The 18,919-nt window shown below is 43.1% G+C and overlaps 1 protein-coding gene and 1 long non-coding RNA gene across 3 annotated transcripts in view; one reads left to right on the plus strand and one right to left on the minus strand.

Annotated features, from left to right (window-relative positions):
- ds (dachsous cadherin-related 1) overlaps positions 1 to 18,919 on the plus strand; it is a 221,045-nt gene that overhangs the window by 102,107 nt on the left and 100,019 nt on the right. The window lies entirely within an intron of this gene.
- The window catches only part of LOC138911222 (uncharacterized), a 188,744-nt gene continuing 183,378 nt past the window's right edge, over positions 13,554 to 18,919 (minus strand). Inside the window, exon 8 of the long non-coding RNA XR_011416631.1 lies at positions 13,554 to 14,366. This is a non-coding gene — a long non-coding RNA (uncharacterized lncRNA). The remainder of the gene's footprint in view (positions 14,367 to 18,919) is intronic.

An 18,919-nucleotide genomic window follows, 5' to 3' on the forward strand; every position in this document is an offset into this window, starting at 1 on the left:
CAACATGGCCATAAATCGTGTGATAGATCGATCGATCGATGGGTGAGTAAATGAGTGCATGAATCATCTACAAGTTTATTCAATCTAATAATTCAACGCCTGCGCTGCCAAGTGCTGCGACTGGTGTTCGCGCACAGGCCAACCAAATCGGGCCTTATATAATTATATAGACACGAGTCGTATCTAATATAAATGCACTTATATATATTTGCAAGCAACTAGAGCAGACTCACCCGCCGCAGCTCGGAGCCGTAGCTATCCCCTAGAGATAAGGCAATTTGAGTTGCGGGCCACTTGACTGACTATCAGCTGTGCAGCTCTGCAGCCATGTCAGGTGTCAATCCGGCAAGTCACATGCATACATATCCACAGTCAGGTCGACCCGCCGACTCGCTGCCTGAATGCACTTGAGGCCAACTGCGAACTGCGAACTGCGAGCTGCGAGCGCAGGTGAATGAATCAAGCACTGAATAAACAAATGAGCTGCAAAACACATGGCGGCTATATTTCTTATATGTCTATACCCTTACCATGCGGGTATACGAATTTAGGCGTGAAGTGTGTAACGGGTGCATGGAAGTTGAATACTTAAAGGCTTGCCAATCTGACTGTCTATAGGGTTAGAACTTGATTTGGCTGCTTTTTCTCAGCTACTTATATATATATATATATATCTATCGAAATCAAGCAGTTCACATAAAAACTGTAGATTAGGCGTATTAACACATGCCACATATATACATATGGTTAAAATCAATTGTTTCAGTCAAGATCAAGAGATCAAGATCTATATTAAAATACTTTATTTTCATGATGTTCGATCGTCAAATTCGTCAATTGGATGCATCCCTTATCTTCCTGTTCCGCACTATTCAAGAAATACGTATGACTCAAATGTATATTATTATAATTATTGGAACACGTTGTTCACAAGGGATTGCATCTCCAAACTTTCCGCCCCGCTCTACTCATAGGGCTCGTTCTGTAAGCTTTCTGTTAAGAAATATGATAGAATTGTAGCCAGGTGGTATATCGCCACAAAAGGTAGCTGCAGTCGAAATTCCAGCCCCTCGCTCTTACGTTTTGATAAGTTCTTAGTCAGTCAGGCCAAACTCCTTACTGTGCAGGGCATTAACGCGTCGACTTACCAATATTTAAATGCATGCCATTTTCTACTTATAAAGATGGAAGACCGCGCGGTCTCTGTGTGTGGTGTTGCCGCGTGTTGCTCAGTGGTGCTCGGTGGTGCTGTGTGGTGCTTTTTGTGGTGTTGTACGTATCAAAATTGTAGTCGCATTCAAAGGTGCGCAATTGCAAGCCCAACTGTCGGCTGTTGCCAGTCCAACTGTCTCGCTGTCTATTTGTCCCACTGTCCCACCCGTCCAGCTGTCCCACCTGTCCCACTGGCTGACTGGCTGACTGCGCTTGTCGCGTTGGCTGGCTGTTCGGATGGCGTTGGAGTGTTTGGCGTCTGAAGGTCTACTTGGCAGCAGCTTTGGAGTGTGTTGGCGTTGCCTTCGCCGTCGTCGTCGTCGTCGCTGCTGCTGCTGCTAAAATGAAATACGAGTGCAAACAAACCGCCATAAGAATGCACAGCTTGTTCCAGGCAAGCCGAAGCTCAGATGCCCTTTACACATTAACGTCAGAGGCGAAGAATTAAATGAAAATCAAGAGATGTTTTTGGAAAACATATTTTGATTGAACTCGAATTGGGTAAACGAAATACCTATCGAAAAAAAAATATTATTAGACAATGGCTTGGTTTGCGTTCGGTTTGAACCAGCTTCCTACTTTCAGTTGCGTTTGATGGACCATGTTTTCCAGGGCCATTTATTTATGCTAGAGGACTGGCTCTTCTCTATAAGTTTATGAGAAAACTTTTTTCATCCGTTAAGCATGACAAAGCCAAAGGACTCTCCAGATAGTGCATAGCCCATAAGAGTTCTAGATCGAGATCAGTCAGATTGCGGCTGCTTGCGGCGCAGTTTAAAGAATAATGGGCCAGCATATGTGAATGCTTATGTGAATACTCATGTGAATAGTCATGTGAATATGTATGTATGTATGTGCGACTGTTAAGCTTACGTTATTTGTGGTACTTGTGTTTGTGTTGACACTTGGCGAACATGTTAAGTAAGTAACCATCTAAAGGCAAATAAAAATCGTAAAATAAATGTGCAACAAGTTGCCGCATTTGCATAGCTGCTGCTAATTAATTCAATTAGATGAGTAGTCACTGGACAATTCCTGAATCGGTTTTCACTTTCGTGGCAAATGCTGATGCTAAGGCTGCCGTTAAAGCTGATGTTACAGCAGCTGTCAGATGATTGAGTGCTTGCGGAAGTTGTTTTCGTGTTGACAATTGACAGGTAGCTTATCTACGTGCACTGACGGACAGAAGATAGATAGCATCTAAAAAATAATAGAATTTCTGGGCTGGTTTTGAAACTAGGGCGTTAATCAAAGTTATCGATAATGCATGCATTAGATACTGCTGCCAATCGACTATCGAGATGATAAAGCTACCGTTTATTTTGCAACTACTTAACTAAATATATATATATTTCTTTGAAACTAACGAATCACATAGATTTACAAATGTTACATGAGTATCGATATATGTGGTAATGAACTCGATTATGTTATCGATATATCGAATCGAGTTATCGATTGGTTTATAGTTTCATGTTTCACAAACCACATTGATATTTTACCATGACACTTTGAAGACATACGCGTGTGTGTGTGTAGATAAATTGATAGATAGATAGATAAATGAAGCAGTAGATAGATTGCTATTCTAATCAAACTGGGCGCTTAAGTTGTTCCCGCTCTTGGCTGTTAGGTGGTACCTAGAGAACGAGAGGGAGAGAGATAGGCAGAGAGTACAGGGAACATGACATTTATGGCCAATCTGTGGGCGCGCACACACAGATCTCCTCTATAAATTTGCAATCAACTTTTATCAGGCTGGGCACCCAGAACGTGCCAGCGCTAACGTTTCTATTCACACGCCTCGACTGAAACGGGAACGGGAACGCGATTGCTTCATGGTACGGCCTGGAAGAGCTGTTGCTCCATCAGTGATAGATTGGCCCACATTCGTTGTGAGTCGCGTTTGGCTGCCAATTTTCCAGGCAACGTCCGCAGCAGCAGCAGCAGCGGCAGCTCCCCCAGCTTCAAGCTGCAGCCACCTCCAGCAACCTTCCCCTGGTCCATGCCATATGCTTACATTGCATTCATCGTCATACGTTGCCGCCGCGTCAGCGCCGTCGCCTTGGTAATCTAACCAAATTACTGTGGTGTTCACAAACACGTTCTCTAAACGGTTTCATAATAACAACACGCTGCCGCAGAGCTAAAGAATTTCTACGAACGTCTCCAGCTTCCTTCTCATAATGCGAATATGCAGCTAAAGCTCATCTCAAACAACCAGTGTGAGTGTCTCTGTGTGTGTTTGTGTGTGTGTGTCTGTCCGTACAGCGGCTATGTTCTAATGCAAATTGCAGTAATAATTGGCCTATTATGCCACAGAGCCAGGCAGTAGGTCGTACTGTACCACAACTTTGTTGTTGTTTCAAGTACACTCAGAGAAAGACAACTAATGTAATCTGTATAGAGCTTATGCGTTTCAAACATTTCAAACGAATTGTATGCAAAACTATTCTTAAATTAAATCGCAGAAAAATTTAACAAGAAGCTGCAAGACTTAAATTAAGCAGGCAAATCTTAAGCTTCAAATATTCTATTATTTTTAATATTACTTAACTTAAAAACGTTCTTAAATGTAACAGATAAGTTAAGGGTTCGAGATACTTTTAACAAGTATTTATATGAAAAATATATTTATAACAAGAAAAGCGTACTTAAAATCAGTGCAACACGTGCTTAACTGAAGTGCAAAAAAAAAACTTAAATTAACTACAGCATTTCGTCAACTAATAAAATAATTGTTGCACAAATAGTTTTGTGCATAGTTAAAGAAGCTTTGAGCTAGAAACTTGATGCGAGCGCAAAGTGCCTGATTTTTTTGCTGAGTGTTGCAGTTGTTGTTGTTGCTGTTGTTAGTGGCAGTGTGTGTGTGGCACGCCCACCGCCCAGCCCCGCTGAACGCCCATTTGACACAGCGTAAAGCATTTAATATATGTTTTAGTCTAAAAGTTAGCATTAAACGTTCAGATCTAACCAAATATGGCGAGCACTCAGAACGGACTTGGGGGGAAGGATGGGCTGCATTTGCGAGGCGGAAGCATAGATCGAGCCCAGAGGTCGCGGCATCGGCGCATTTGTGCGCTCATTAATTAGTTGCGACGGCAAATTAATGCCTAATCAAATTTTATTGAATTATAAACCAGTCGCCAGGTTGAGATGCAGATGCGCCATGCACCGACCAGGAGCAGTTGCAGTTGCATTCGCCGAAAGATGCTTGCAGTAATTAATGTGCGCCAAAGCTGCCGACGGCATTAAAATTAATTTGATTTGGTTAAAGGCAAAGGCAAAGGCAACCACAGCCCCGGGCCAGCGGCCAAAAGATTCGCCAAGCTGCCGTCGTGAGTTGTTGGTGGCGCTCCGAGCACTGCCTGACAAGTGTCGGGTGGCTACCAGTTGCCAGTTGCCAGTTCCCGGTTGCCAGTTGCCAGTTGCCAGCTGCTGCCCTGGGAACTGCCCAAAATAGCCAAGCGAGCAATAACAGCAAAAGCATTTACGACGACAAGTGAATGCTCTTGCCGTCTATGCCTGACTATCTTATACCCTCTAGCCAGAACTCTGAGCTGTGCTGCAAGAGCTCGAGCCCAGTAAGAGGCGAGTAAACGAGGCGAGTTCCAGTCAGGAGTTAATTTTATTTTAGATACACAAAAATTTCCATTTACTGTGCTCATTTGTTTTCACTTTAATCAATAATTCTAATAACTAACTAGTATTTTATTTTTGTATTTATTGTTCCTATTTATTTCATTTATTTCAAAATTTGATTTTTTAACATTTTTTTATATATTTTTTGTATATTTATTTTACTTAAATATTAATAAAATATTTTAACTTTTTACTTGAAAATTTGTTGTAATTATGATTATTATTTATTTAATTAATTAAAATGTGGTGCACAAGTTGCTGATTTTTCTGTTGCATACCCAATTTCCGATAGTTGCAGGGTATAACAAATGGTCAACAGCTCGTTGCAATTTTAATTAACTGCCGCGTCTGCGCATTAAAATTGTTTTGACTTTGTTAAATGCTTGCAAATCAAGAAGCGACATGAAAATTTACGCGCAGCAGCCGAAGATGAACTGGGAAGCAGCTCGCTGGGAGTGGGAAAACGAAGTGAGAGGGCGAGGCGGAGGGAGCGGGAAAGAGAGAGCCTGAAATCGATATGTGGTCAGATTCAATGCGGTTGGGACTGAGGCATTTGAGCCAAGCTGCAACCGCGAATTAAACAGTTCGAGCCAAAATACAACAATCAGGCAAATGGAGTTGCAGTCGCTGCCAACAAGACCAAGTCCATTGTTACCTGGCTTCTACTGCTCCTGCTGCCTACTGCCTGCTGCCTGGCAACGCGCAAATGTTTGCCAATGTAATTAAAAATGCATTTGCGGCCTAAAGAGGCGCGTAGACCGCCGCATCGGCTGCCGCTAGGAAGTGAAGCCAGGAACACGGCAACAACGGGAATTCTCCAACTGCAATCGCCGATCAGCGTAAATTGTCATGAATTAGCTAGCCAAATCAAATGTCTGGCATTAGAAGCTGCCACTGCCATTGCCGATCAGCTTTCAAGTGCCGACCAGGTTGTTCTTGTTTTTGTTGTTGTTGTTGTTGGCAGCCGGGTCACGGCATGCCAAAATTATCACATCACGCATACGACGTGTGTGACAACGCGGACTAAACGGGCAACGCTTGCCGCAACGCGTGAAATGTCAAAAGCTAAAAATGCCATTTGTTGTCGACTCACTTTAACACACACACACACACACACACGTACAAACACACACAACAATATATACTCTATACAACAGATGAACACGTGCCGTGACACGCGCTACGTATTCAAAACTGTTTCGTACTCTTTATACTTATAACACTTAATGCAAGACTGGAACTTAGCTATGCTTAGATGGAGTACAAATAATTAAGATTTATCATACTTATCTTTTATTTTAAGCTTCAATGAAATACGCTTACAAATCACACTGGATATCCTCATCTTTTAATGCTTCATAAATCTACAGTTCAAACCACGGCCAAATCGTCATCAATCATGTGCAATGCGAGCTTGAATTCTAGGTAAGACACTTTTTAGAAACTTGTTAGGCTTACGTACCAAATGTTATCCCTCCTAAAATCTTATCTCTTTATACCCTGAACCCATGTAAAAAGGGTATATATATGGTGCAAATGTATGTGGCAGACATAAGAAAACAGCTGCGATCCAATAAAGCATAGATATTCTTGTTCAGCTTCGATAGTCGATAGTCTTCAAGATTTGTTAAAACTTCGTGCTCGTGCTGTGTCGTGCTTGGCACGCGCTCATCTCTAAGCTGTTTAGCCTTTTGTGTGGCATGTAATGCTGGCTGGGCCGGACACAGCGTAAGGGGGGAGGAGATGGGCTAGGGGGTGGGTGGATTGTTGGCAAATGAAAAGTGCTCATGATTTGTTCATTGTTGTCATTGTCCGCTCTTTGCGGCGGCGGCGGCAGCGGCAGCAGCAGCCGCTCCACCGGCTGGTCACACACACGCAGCGCAACGTTCGCCCAGGCCGCGGCGCATGCAGATTGGCCACAAGCGATAGCGATAGCCTTTTTTTTTGCTATGCGCTTTTCGGCCGGGGCAACAACTCCATTCGGACCATTTGTTTGCCAGATGAAAAATTTCCTTTTCAACGCGCCTCGACGACGACGACGACGACGACGACGACGACAACGACGACAACAACAGCCGCACCTGCCTTGGGCCCTGCAACGTGAGCTGAGGCCAGCCTCCATTTTGGTTGGCTATGCAAAAATTTGCAAATTGCAAATGCACACACATGTGTGTGTGTGTGTGTGTGTGTGTACTTATTGATGCATGTTTGATGTGACGCTTTTTGCTGCCCTGCCATCCTCATATGCTCTCTCCTCTTCACTTTTCTGCTCTTCATCCACCCATGGCCTGGCAGCGTGGGCCGCTGGCGACTGCGCAGTCGCGAGCCGCTGCTCGTGTTTGTCGATTTCGTTTTGCACTCGTCGTCGCTGCGGGCCACATTTACAGCGCTGTTTAGAGTACTCGCGCGCAATCGCGCTATTCACACACTCACAACTTGCATGCGAAAAATTGTTGTTTGTTTTATGCAAATGATCGCCACGTCGCTGGGGGGGCGGGGGTTGCGGGTTACAGGTTTAGGTTGTAGCTGGTTACCTTTGCCTCTGCCATTTGCTGCCCGTTTCAATTTCGGCTTGCAATTAAAAACCGAAAGTGTGAATGCGGAGCGATCTAGAGAGCGAGAAAGGGAGAAGGAGAGACAGCGCTACAAAGAGAATGGACAATATTATGCGAAAATTCGATTCGGGACAAGTGAAAGTTAGTTAAGGCGTTAAAAATTTGTATTAACAGGGCTGCTTGTTGAAGCATGTCACTTGCAAGAGAGCAGGGCAATTTCGAACTCGAAATTTGAGTTAAATTCTAAGAGAAAAGCAACAACAAATGATCTGCTGCTCAATAAGTGCTCTAACTCGAATTCGAACTTACACTATAAATAGAAGAAATGCGTTATTTCATGAAAAAGTACCATGTTCATATACGTAGAAGATTCATGAATTTAAATATAAACCATTCGAACTAATTATGTATTTCTGGGATTTGAAAAAAAAAAATTAAATTTTAATATATTTTTTTGGCACATGTTGACCAAGGGCAATATATAAATATTTGCACACAATGTGTAAAATCATAATGAATAAATGAAAAAAAAAACTTTTTGCTAATAAAAAGTTTCAGTTTGCCATTGAAATAAAAAAAAATAATAAAGTAAATAAAGTAACAGTTTTGCTGTATTTGTTTCACCTTGAAAACAACGATAACAGTGCTGCTCAGCAAAATCTCACTACAATTACACTACAATAGAAAAGCAACAACAACAACAACAACAGCAATGCTGCTCAGCTTTTGTCCAAATTTGTGACGTACGCATGCATGCAGAAAAGAGAACAGAAAAAGCATCAAAAATAGCAACCCTGAAGGGCGCAATTGAGAGCGCAGCATAACTGTAACGGTGCCTAAGCTAAGCCCATTGAGTAATTTACTTACATATATTTATGAATCAATAAGCTAAATCTGAACTGCTCTTCGCATGCGTTCAGTGCTCAGGTAGCTGCCGAAGGGTTAGTGCGTGTCGGACTTATATTGTGTTATACGTGTGTGAGTCATAAAACTGTATTTTTTTGCTTCTAAGACAAAGCCAAGCATGCGCAAGTGTGTGTGTGTGTGTATATGTAAGTGTTTATCAATTAGATTAAAATTATTTATTTATTAATTATGTGTGGGCATAGACAACATATGCGCCAGCTAAGCTGCTTCAGCTCTCCCTCGCTCTCTCGTTCTCTCTTCTCGTTGCTTGTTCAATTTTCAAGGTCAGAGCCCAGCTGCAATTGTGTGCACTAATTTTGCAGGCAATTGCCATTTTTCACAATTCGCCTGGCGCCGCTTTGTCTTGCTCTTTCTTTCATTTCCAATTGGCAGCTCTCTTCCCATTTCTGGCATAAATTAGCGTGCAGCTAATAAGAGCTTTGCACTGCACTGCTTTGCCGCCGCCCGCTCTTTACCAGCTGCGCCCCAGCTGGAACGGGCTGCCATTTGGTAGGCAGCTGTCAAAAACGTTTTGCTAGCTTCGGATGCTGCTGCTGCGGCTGGTCAAGATTTCACACATATCGCTGCAAGCCAAACGGCAAACGGTTTGCCTAACTGTGTTTGCTTACGTCGTAGGGGGGGATTGAGGAGGCGGCAGTCAGTGTTTCCTGCACATTTGACGCGTTGATTGCCGTGTGCGGCGCAGCACAGTAGCCAGCTGGAATGTCAGCTGCGTTCCGGACATTTGACTTGCCAGCATCTGCATAAAAGGTCGTGATGTATGTATGTGTGTGTGTGTGTGTGTATCTAACTGATTGATGAGGCGTTTGCATGCTGTAGCTGGAGCATAATCTCGGCTGTGAAAGTGTTGGCCACCCCGTTGCGCCCCGAGCCATAGAATCAACGTTAACTTTCGCCTCTTTGCGGCTTGATTCGCCAACTTCTGAGTTGGGCTCTTCCCAGTGGAAGTCAGAGGGCATGATTAATTGGGCGCCCCGCGAATAACATCAGCAGCAGCTCTCAGCCACAAACTCTATATAGCCAGTGATTAACCCACTGACCGCTGGCTGAGATTATGTCTGGCTGCGACGATGATTTCCAACAAAAAGTAAAAAAAAATATATATACAACATTTTCCTATTTGCCCAGCCATAACGAAGCTGTCATTAAATTCATGAACTGGCCGCAGCCAATGAAGTAGTTTTGGCCAAAAACTAAAAAAAAAAAAACTGATTGCACGGGAAAAGTCGAGTTCAATGTTGGCCAGAAGAAAGTTTTTAATGAGCCCCCAGGAGCAGCCAGGGTATTTCGGGCTGCTGCCATCTCTCATATTGCCACGTCACGTGCGGTGTCAAGAGTGCACACAATTTTGGCCGTCCGTAATTAACTTTTTGACTCGATTTGACTCTCGGCCCGAAACAGAAAGTAAACCACAAACCAACAGCCAATGTGAACCACCGCGAGCTGAGTAGCCGCTGGCATTTGTTGCCCCCATCGACAGGTGCGCTGCGACGTGGTCTTGGGCAGGGGCGTATCGATGCTCGTATGTGGCGGGTTTTGGCTGCGATTTCGATTTCGTTGCAATTAAAATTCCAGTGCAAACAGCCACCGCCACCGCCACCAGCAGCACCACCAGCACCACGCAGGCCAGTTGTCCGCTTGATTAACCATGGAATGCGTCGAATTCAATTTGTTTCCAGCGGCGGCCAGGCAAATACTCGGCTGACTAACAATTAAAATTGCCAGCGCTTTTAGTTAGTTTATTTTATTCATTTTTTTCTATTATAATTCAGTTTCGGGCCAAATAATTAGCATGGCTGCGGGCGGGGTTCCTTGATTTTAGCATAAATCAATTCTAAATGTCAGCTAAGTGCAGTTTATGCAATACAAGAATAACAATTTATGGAACACAAATGCATATTAAAGAAGCATTCATTTTGTGGATATTAACATAATATTAGCTCAAACTCATTATGTACAACATTTATAAAAGGGAGTTGATGGGGAACTAAAGCTGAAAACAAGAATGATTTGGTAGCAGAAAGACTTATTTTCTTTTTTTTCTTCTTTTCTTCTTTAACTTTACTTCAATCTTATATTCCATTATTATTCAATCTTATTTAATCAGAGTGAGGATCAGTTGGTTCCTAGCTTAAAAAAAGTATTCTGTTTGAGTAGTATATTTTTTTACAGTTAGTATATGTATTTAGGCGAGACTAGGTTCTAGATTGTTGGGCTGGGCATCTCCATGCTGCAGGACCAGATCAGGACCAGGACCATCCCTCCTTTTAAGCCTCCCTCCCTTAGCGGGTTCCCTGCCAGGACATTAGTGTGTGGAGCGTAAATAGTTAGAGAATTATGGTTAAGAGCTTTCCTGCGAAAGAGAAACAAACATTAAATATAAGTGTAATTTGGTTCTTATTTAGCATTGAATATTTATTTAATCATTACTTGTATCTTTTTAGTTAAACGAGCGAATCGCAACCTTAACCTCAATGCCAGCTGCAACGTCTAGTTAGCCTGCGCTACAGCTAAATAATAAATTAAGAAACATCCCAATTTAGTATATACAAATGCAAGTCAATTGGCCAAATATTGGCCAAGTCGTAGTCGTAGGCTCCATTGTCGCATTGTCACATCTTGGACTTAAATTAATCCAACGCGCAACTTCACACGCTGCCATAAAACTAGCTGCGGCTGTTGCGGCAACAACTTAATGCATGCCAATTGTCGCGCCTTCATCTAGATACACTTTGGCTAACAACAAACACACACAACAGCAACAACGGCAACAACAAACTAACGAGGAGCCAGGGAGGCCATCAGCCAGTGTTGCCATCCAATCTACGACAAGCCGCAACTCAAATTGAATGGCAAAAAACTTCTCTCTTTTTCTTTTGGCTATTGCCACAGCGTCACGTCTTGCCCCCCTTTGCAACACACACACACACACACACACACTCGTACAGACACTTGCAACACTGCCGCTAGCCAGGGCTGTCATTCTGGCAGCGGGCAGAAGCTGCCAGCTTCAAGCTCCAAGCTCCGAGCTCCGAGCTGCCAGACTGTAAATCTGCATGCGCGTCGCGGTGTCAAAACTTTTTAAACAAAATAATTAAATGTAGAGAAGCGGGCAGCGAACTGCAGCAACAGCAACAACTAACAAGTAAAAGTGCCTAGCCCATGTGTGTGCTAGACGAGCAGATACCCTGTACAACCAAACCCCTTTATTCAATTTTCGCTTTTTCGATCTGGGTCGATATTTAGATTTTCATTTATTTAATGCCATGTTTTGCATTTTTTACATTCTTTTAGCTAATTTTTTGATAAGAGGAATTATATTTTATATTATTTTGTTTAATAACATTAATTATTAAGTCGTTACCTTTTATTAATTAATTATTTTTATTTATTTATAGCGATCCAGAAGATGAGAATAAACCCTGCGAAGTCTCAGCTGCCTTCTTTTGCCCAGCCTAATTGCCAGTACTTAAGGAGGAGCGGCAGGACGGGCTATGCAGCTGGTAGACTGTTGCCGTACGAATTCAAAAAGGTAATATCTTCAAAAATCGAATGGTTTTTATATTAAATATTCCAATTTATTCCAGATTTTCAAACCGACCGCTACCGACCGTTAAATCCATCATATAAAATAGGCAAGGATATATAGGCCATGAATGGCGCTCAATTGCTGATTGTATGTATGTCCATGGACGTGGCGAAGTTTAAAGGATAATTTTCGAAAAAGAAAATTTGCCATAAGTTGGCCATATCCTGGCGTATCCTGACGAGTCCTGTGGCAAATAGATTGTATTAACCAGCGCTATTAGCTGGCCAAAAGGCGTCAAGCTCGTCCTTTCCTTTCCGAGATATCAATGATTTTCTGTTTTCACCTCATTCGCAAGCAATTTTCGGTTTAAATTTTACCAAGTCCTGGATTCTTAGATGACCCCATAATGTTTTGATGCAGATCGATGCAGGTGGTCCTTACGATCCTAACGCACCATGTCCTTTGAAAATCTGTAAGGATATGGGCGAATTATGGCTATTTTTCTAAAAAGGACATGATATCAAAAGCGGCGATAGCTTGGCCTCTTAAAGGACTAGCCGGATGTCCTTCGGTGAGCAGACTGTGCTTATCCTGCCAATTCAGAATATACAAAGAAAAGGACGAAAGTCCTACTAAAAGCCAGGATATAAGGATATTTCTTTTGCATATTAGAAAGGCCATAACTTAGTTGTATCCTTATGAATCCTGACGAGTCCTCTGTCAAACAACTCGTATTGATCACACCTATCAACTGTCCAAAGGACATCAAAATCGTCCTTCTACTTTCGAAGATATCGCTATTTTACTAAAAAGGACATTTTTTAATTAGCCATAACTCGGCCAAATCCTTAAGGATATCGGAACGATATACCTTGTTGAACTCGTGGAGAGCAGGACTATCGATTGGCATTCAAGGATTTCCAAGATTCGACAAAAAATTTCACAAAAATTTTTCATAGGGGGTAGGTCGCAAAATTGCCAAAAAGCGAAAAAATCGGGACTAACTTGGCCATTTGAAGGACTATCGGGATGTCCTTTGAACTGTAGATAGTGCTCGACGTCCCATTTAAGAAAATACAACAAAAAGGACGATAGTCCTTCAAACGGCGAAGTTTTAAGGACGATTTTTGCAAGAGAAAATAGGCCATAACTCGGTCATATCCTGGCGTATCCTGTCGAGTCCTATGTCAAAAAAATTGTATTGACCAGGACTACCAACTGGCCAAATTTCATAAGGATCGTCCTTGTAGTTTTGGAGATATTCAAGGATTTGTGTTTTCGGGCCATTTCCGTGCACTTCGGGAATAAAAATTTCGCAAGTAAAAATACAAGTCCCTGGGTTGTTAGATGACCCCATATTTTTTTGATGCAGATCGATGCAGGGGGTCAATACGATCCTAACGCACCATGTCCTTTGAAAATCTGCAAGGATATGACCGAGTTATGTCCTTTTTTCTGAAAAAAATTGCCTTTATATTTTTTTCGCTCTTTTCAATTTAAATGTGTTTTTATCCTTTTAGACTGACAAATTAAGGACTACAATGAGCTCTAAGGACCTCCACGACTGACAAAGCGAAATTTTCCAGGATTCGACTTTAATTAAGCCAGATATACTTATTTTAAGTTTAAATAAGCTCAAATTATAATTTATGCTCGATTTTTATAATTTTAAGAAAAATAATTAAGAAAATTAGCGAAAAAACAACCATTTTTTAAATAAATCATTTATTTAAACAAAATTCATGTTTTTTTATTAAAAAATTCACAAAGAAAAAATTTCGTTGCATATCCAAAAGGGGCATCTGTTGGCAGCCGAGATTTTTCTTAAAATCTGCCAAAATACCAGGCGAACATAAATGCCCAGAAGGTCGACAAAAAATATTTTTAGCTGCCGAAAAAATTTCATTGCATACCCTCACGGGGCGCCCTGGTCGGCGGCTACGTCCCAAATTTGCCATAAAATTCCACTCAAATACCAGGCGAACAGAAATGCCCAGAAGGTCGCCGAGTGGTTTGAATAAAAATTTTCATTGCATAGCAATAAGGGGCAAAAATGTAACTCAATTAAAATGTTACTGTTAAATAGCAGTTAATGTAAAATGAGTGCTGTAAGGCGGCTGTTAAACTACAGCTGCAGCTGCAGGTAATGTAAAAGGGCTCCTGAAAGAAAAATCATACATGTTTTTGGACCATTTCAATGCACATTTGGCAGGGATCTGATCCTTTAGGTTTCCAAGGACTATATCAATGGCATGGTATAACCAAGGATATGTTAGTCAACTAGAAACCATCCAGGGGGCGGGGCTGCTGCTGTGGGCTGTAAAACAAAAGCATACATATTTTTGGACCCTGTTCTCGCGCATTTTGCGAGAACTGGGTCCTTTAGGTTCGCTAGGACTAAATCCATGATATGGAATAACCAAGGATATATAGGTCAACTAGGTACCATGAGTATCAATCATTTTCTGATTATATGTTGTCCCTGGGTTTGGCAGATTTGTCTGGAAATACAAAATGAAAAATGTGTTAATTTAAAATACGACTCAATTTAAAAATAAGCATTTAAGATTTCAGAGAGCCTTGAAAATTGGCAGAGCACTACAAATTCCGATTTTTTTGAGCCAAGCGAAAATATTACGAAAATCGAAAACGACGTAATTCCGTGCGAACTGCACGACATGATTCCGCGCGGAAATATGACGATTTTAAAACGACATAATTCCGTTGAATAATTTTTGTTGATTATCTCGGATAAAAAATGTCCGATTTGGGAATGATATACCTTTTTTAACTTGTGCGGATCCCTACTAATGATTCATATAGAGAAGTTAAATTAAAGTTGTTGACAAAATCCGATTAAGCTTGCGAAGTGTGACATAAACTTAACTAATAATAAATTTTCGATTTTATGAAATAAAAAAGAAAACAAAACAAACGTTTATAACTAATTTAAAACTCTAGAAAGACAAACATGGCTAGAGGAACCCAGCTGGTTGCCATATCAATATACCCCATTCCATCAATTACTTAATGGGTACAAAAAGCAGCGTGGTATGTGTGTCTAGCTACCCAACTCTGGACCCGTCAGCCGCCGCAAGGAGCGACAGCAAAAGCGCGCCAGGCGCATGCAAAGAAATCCGCTAGAAAGTCATGTTCGTGCCGCTGCAGCTTGTACCCAGAGCTCGTGGCTGGCAGAAGGAGAAGCAGCAGCAGTCGCCAAATGGCCAAAAAAAAAAAAATAGAAAAGAGAAAAACGCGCGACATGCCTGCTCCAGCCGGCTGCCTTGGCTGCATAATAATTTATGATCGCGTCGTCCAAGATGTGGGTTAATCGTGTTTTGGGCTAGTTTCTAACCAATTCGCCCCGTTAAGAGTTGGTGGCGGTGGTGGTGGTGCTTGTTGCTGCTGCTGCTGCTGCTGCGGGTCTTACAAGGCAATTACTAGGTCAGAACCTGCAAGTCCTGGTTTCTGCTTGCTTGCAATTTCCACAACTAGGCAGCTGTGGGAGGAGCCGCTGCACCCGCCACCCCCCGCCATCCGGCTGCTGTCAATCAGGCGGCTGCAAATGGAGCATTTAATCTTTGTGGCTGGCAATGAATGCGTTTGGCCACGCACGACTGCTAGCCAACACAAGTGCCAGCCAATTTGCCATGCCGCATGCCCCGCATGCCCCGCAAAGCTTCCATTACCATTTTAGCCATGATGAGCCGCCAAAAAGCAATAAAATATCGTTTTATTAGCATGCCGTTGTGTCCGTTGTGCTACGCGGCGGTGCGGGCGTATGCTGCTGGGCCATATTATGGATGGTTTCGCTCTGGTGTCTGCTGTCCACTGTCTGTTGGCTGTTGTCTGTGTCTGTTGCAGCGCTCTTTTGGTGGCGTCGACAACAAACACGAGCCACGTGCACTTGCCAAACGAGTCCGCAAGCAGCTCCACTATCCCCATTTGACTTAATTCTTAATGAAAAGCACCAGCTGGGCCCAACAGCGGCGGCAAGTGGCGCGGGGTGTGGCAAGAGGGCTGCCTCTTGCATTTAGTATGCAGTTAAACATGCAGCAGCCACTGGCCTGGCTTGGCCTGAGCCCTGGCCTGGCCTGGGCTGGCCTGCGCCCTGGCTCTCTATGGGTCTGTGGGTCTGCGTGGCAGGCGAGACACGACGTCGGCCCCTGACCAGAATTTATGCATATGACCTCAGTTATTGACATAATTTCGTGGTCGAATCGCATTGAAAACGAAATGTGCGCATTAAAAAGGCAGTCAGGTTCTCGTTTTTTTTATTATTTTTTTTTTTTTTAACTTGAGCTCCCCTTTGGTAGCTGCAGTTGCAGTCAGTGGCGGCTGCATATTTTTTTTTGAAGGGGGGATGACTAAAAAGAAACATTAACAGAAGCTTGCAGGGCATTATAATTGTGTGACACAAAATATTAATGCCTCAGAGATTAATAGTGAATATCTTTGATAATAAAATCCTTTGATAATAACATCCTATGATAATAACACCCCATAATAACACAGCAGCCTCCGCTAGCCACTGACAAAATATAGCATCATTGGCTAAATCGCATTAAAATATCTAGTTATAGATAAATAAGCTTTCTTCACACTTTTGTCGAAGCTCTGAGTTAGAATCTCAGGCGACATTGAAATACCAGCCGGTGAATCATGCCCTGTAGCTTATTATTCTTCATTCCATAAGATCTCTTAAATCATCAGCTCAAAATGCAATTGATTCGCCTATTTTTTTCCTGTTTAGGTCAACATAAGAGGGGGGTTAAATGGGCAGCCCCTGCCGGGCTACGCCACTGTCCGCAATTGCTGCTGAAGATGATGCGAATCATTGGTTTTCGGGCTCGCTGAATTGCTGCCTCGTTGCCTCGCTGATTGTGCAAATGTTCACGCTGCTTTGGACAAATGCGCAAATTTGTATGTTTCCGCAAATGTTGGCTAAATCTCTGCTCGAGACGGACTCCGGCTGGCTGGTTGGCTGGCCGGAAGGCGGGCAGGGAGGCCAGAGGCAGCAGGTGATTATCATCCAGTTCGAGGCTGGGAGCCAATCTCAGCGCATTTGTCAAATTTCCCACTTAATCCGACGCGTCGCTTGGCAGCGCGTATGCATGGAAAATTGTCGCAGCCAAAAGGCGCCCCACGGTGCGCCCCCTCCAGCCGAATCCAACTGCGATTCGGAATCTCTTGGAGCTGCGACTGGTCCAACTGCTGCTGCTGCTGCTGCAGCTCGGTTGCTGCTTCGACTCTGGCTCAGAGCAAGGCGCTTTAATTGGTCTTATGAAATGGACAAAGTGCGAAATGAGTTATGCGCACGCGCGCACCCGCCACAGCAGCCGAAAGAGAGTGTGTGTGCGTGTATGTGCGTGTGTGTGCGTGTGTGTGCGTGTGTGTGTTGTCTGCGTCCAGACCGATAATGAACGCATGTGGGAATTCGAAAATTGGATTTGGGTATTGTGCAACACACAGCTCGTTGCCTGCCTTCGTTCAGCTGGTCGGAGCACCTCTCTACCCCCTGTCACTACCCCCTTCTCCCAACTCCTAACCCTCCCCCTACCCTCTCCCCCCTTGGCAAGTGTGAGCACGCAAAGTATCTATTAGCGTCGCCTTTGCGCGCCAGAGTCAAACGGAATCTGTTTAGCGAGTCGCTCTTGTCGTTTGCCTCTTGCCACTTGCCACTTGCCAGTTGCCAGTTGCGTCTCTGTTGCAACTGCGGCGAATTATCTGTTAATTTGTGGCAATTTAGAGATTTGCCGATACGCTAAGTGAAGCGCATTGAGCAGCTGATAGCCCGATATCCAAAAACGGTAGCCTTGTTGCCTTTTCGATCCACTGCGATTGAGTTGTTGACGTATTTGTCAGTGCTCTTCTATAGCAAGCTGCTTTTGTCAGTTAGCCGCGGTTCAACTACTGGTCTACAGCTTCTGTGCACGCCTGATTAGCCTTGTATACCCTGTAAACGTCTTACAGCTGCTACTAAGAGTTTATAGGGAATTGCGCAGTTTCTATCACTTTTAATATTTAGAGATCGATATTGATTCATTTTGTTGTATATCTCATTTGTATGTATGCTGGCAAACGAACTCAAGTTATTCAGAAATATCGACGTATCAATAGATTATCGATAACAGCAACATTCCGGTATATGAATACATATCTATCTGCACTATATACGAATATGTTTGCTTGCATACATGAACGATTTCATTTGCAAAGTATTGACTGTCAATGGGCATATTGACATATATTTAATAAAAGTAACGATACCAATGTTCAATATCGATATCGATTTATCAGCGAGTTTCATCTATCTATGTATCGATCAATTCAATGTTATAATCTCATGGTTACAGGGTATACGCCAGTCGCGCACAACTGACTAGAATATTCTTTGCAATTCTTAGCTGAACCTCAAATGGAGTCTTCTCGCTTGAAAAGGGCGGAATGTTAACGACTTTGTATATAAAGTGACATTGACAGCGACATGGACAGGCTTAATGGGCAAGCAGGGCGTGGCTCGAGGAAGGGCTGCCCCAGCTGGCAGCTGCTTTCAGCTGGGGTCACCATAGCCAATGGCCCCGCTGCACAGTGGCACAAAAAGCATGCAAAATGCCAAATGATTATGCATTTTTACGGCCTGACGTAACCAATTAGCGGCAACGCTCAACGCGTTGACGTTGCCGAAAATTGAATTTGCCGTTAACAATTATTTCCGCACACACACACACGCACACCACACGACCCGCACTTAAAAACACTGCGATAAATTCCTGACCAGCAACAACAAAACTAACAAGAAGAAGAAGAAGAAAGCGAAACAACTAAACGTCGCGTCTCGGCCACATTTCAAAGCCACAAACAAGCTGCAGATTGATGCAGCCAACGGGCCAGAAGAGGAGAAGGGAAGAAGAGGGGCGGGCTATGCGGGGCACTGGAGCCCGCTCTCAATACGCATGCGCAATTTTTCAAAAGCTTTTAAAGTGAAGAGCCCCAACGAAATTACGTTGTAATTTTTGTAATTTCTGTAATTGCCTAATTCTGATTAATTTGA

Source organism: Drosophila virilis, chromosome 4 (assembly GCF_030788295.1).
Source record: "Drosophila virilis strain 15010-1051.87 chromosome 4, Dvir_AGI_RSII-ME, whole genome shotgun sequence".
NCBI lineage: Eukaryota > Metazoa > Arthropoda > Insecta > Diptera > Drosophilidae > Drosophila > Drosophila virilis.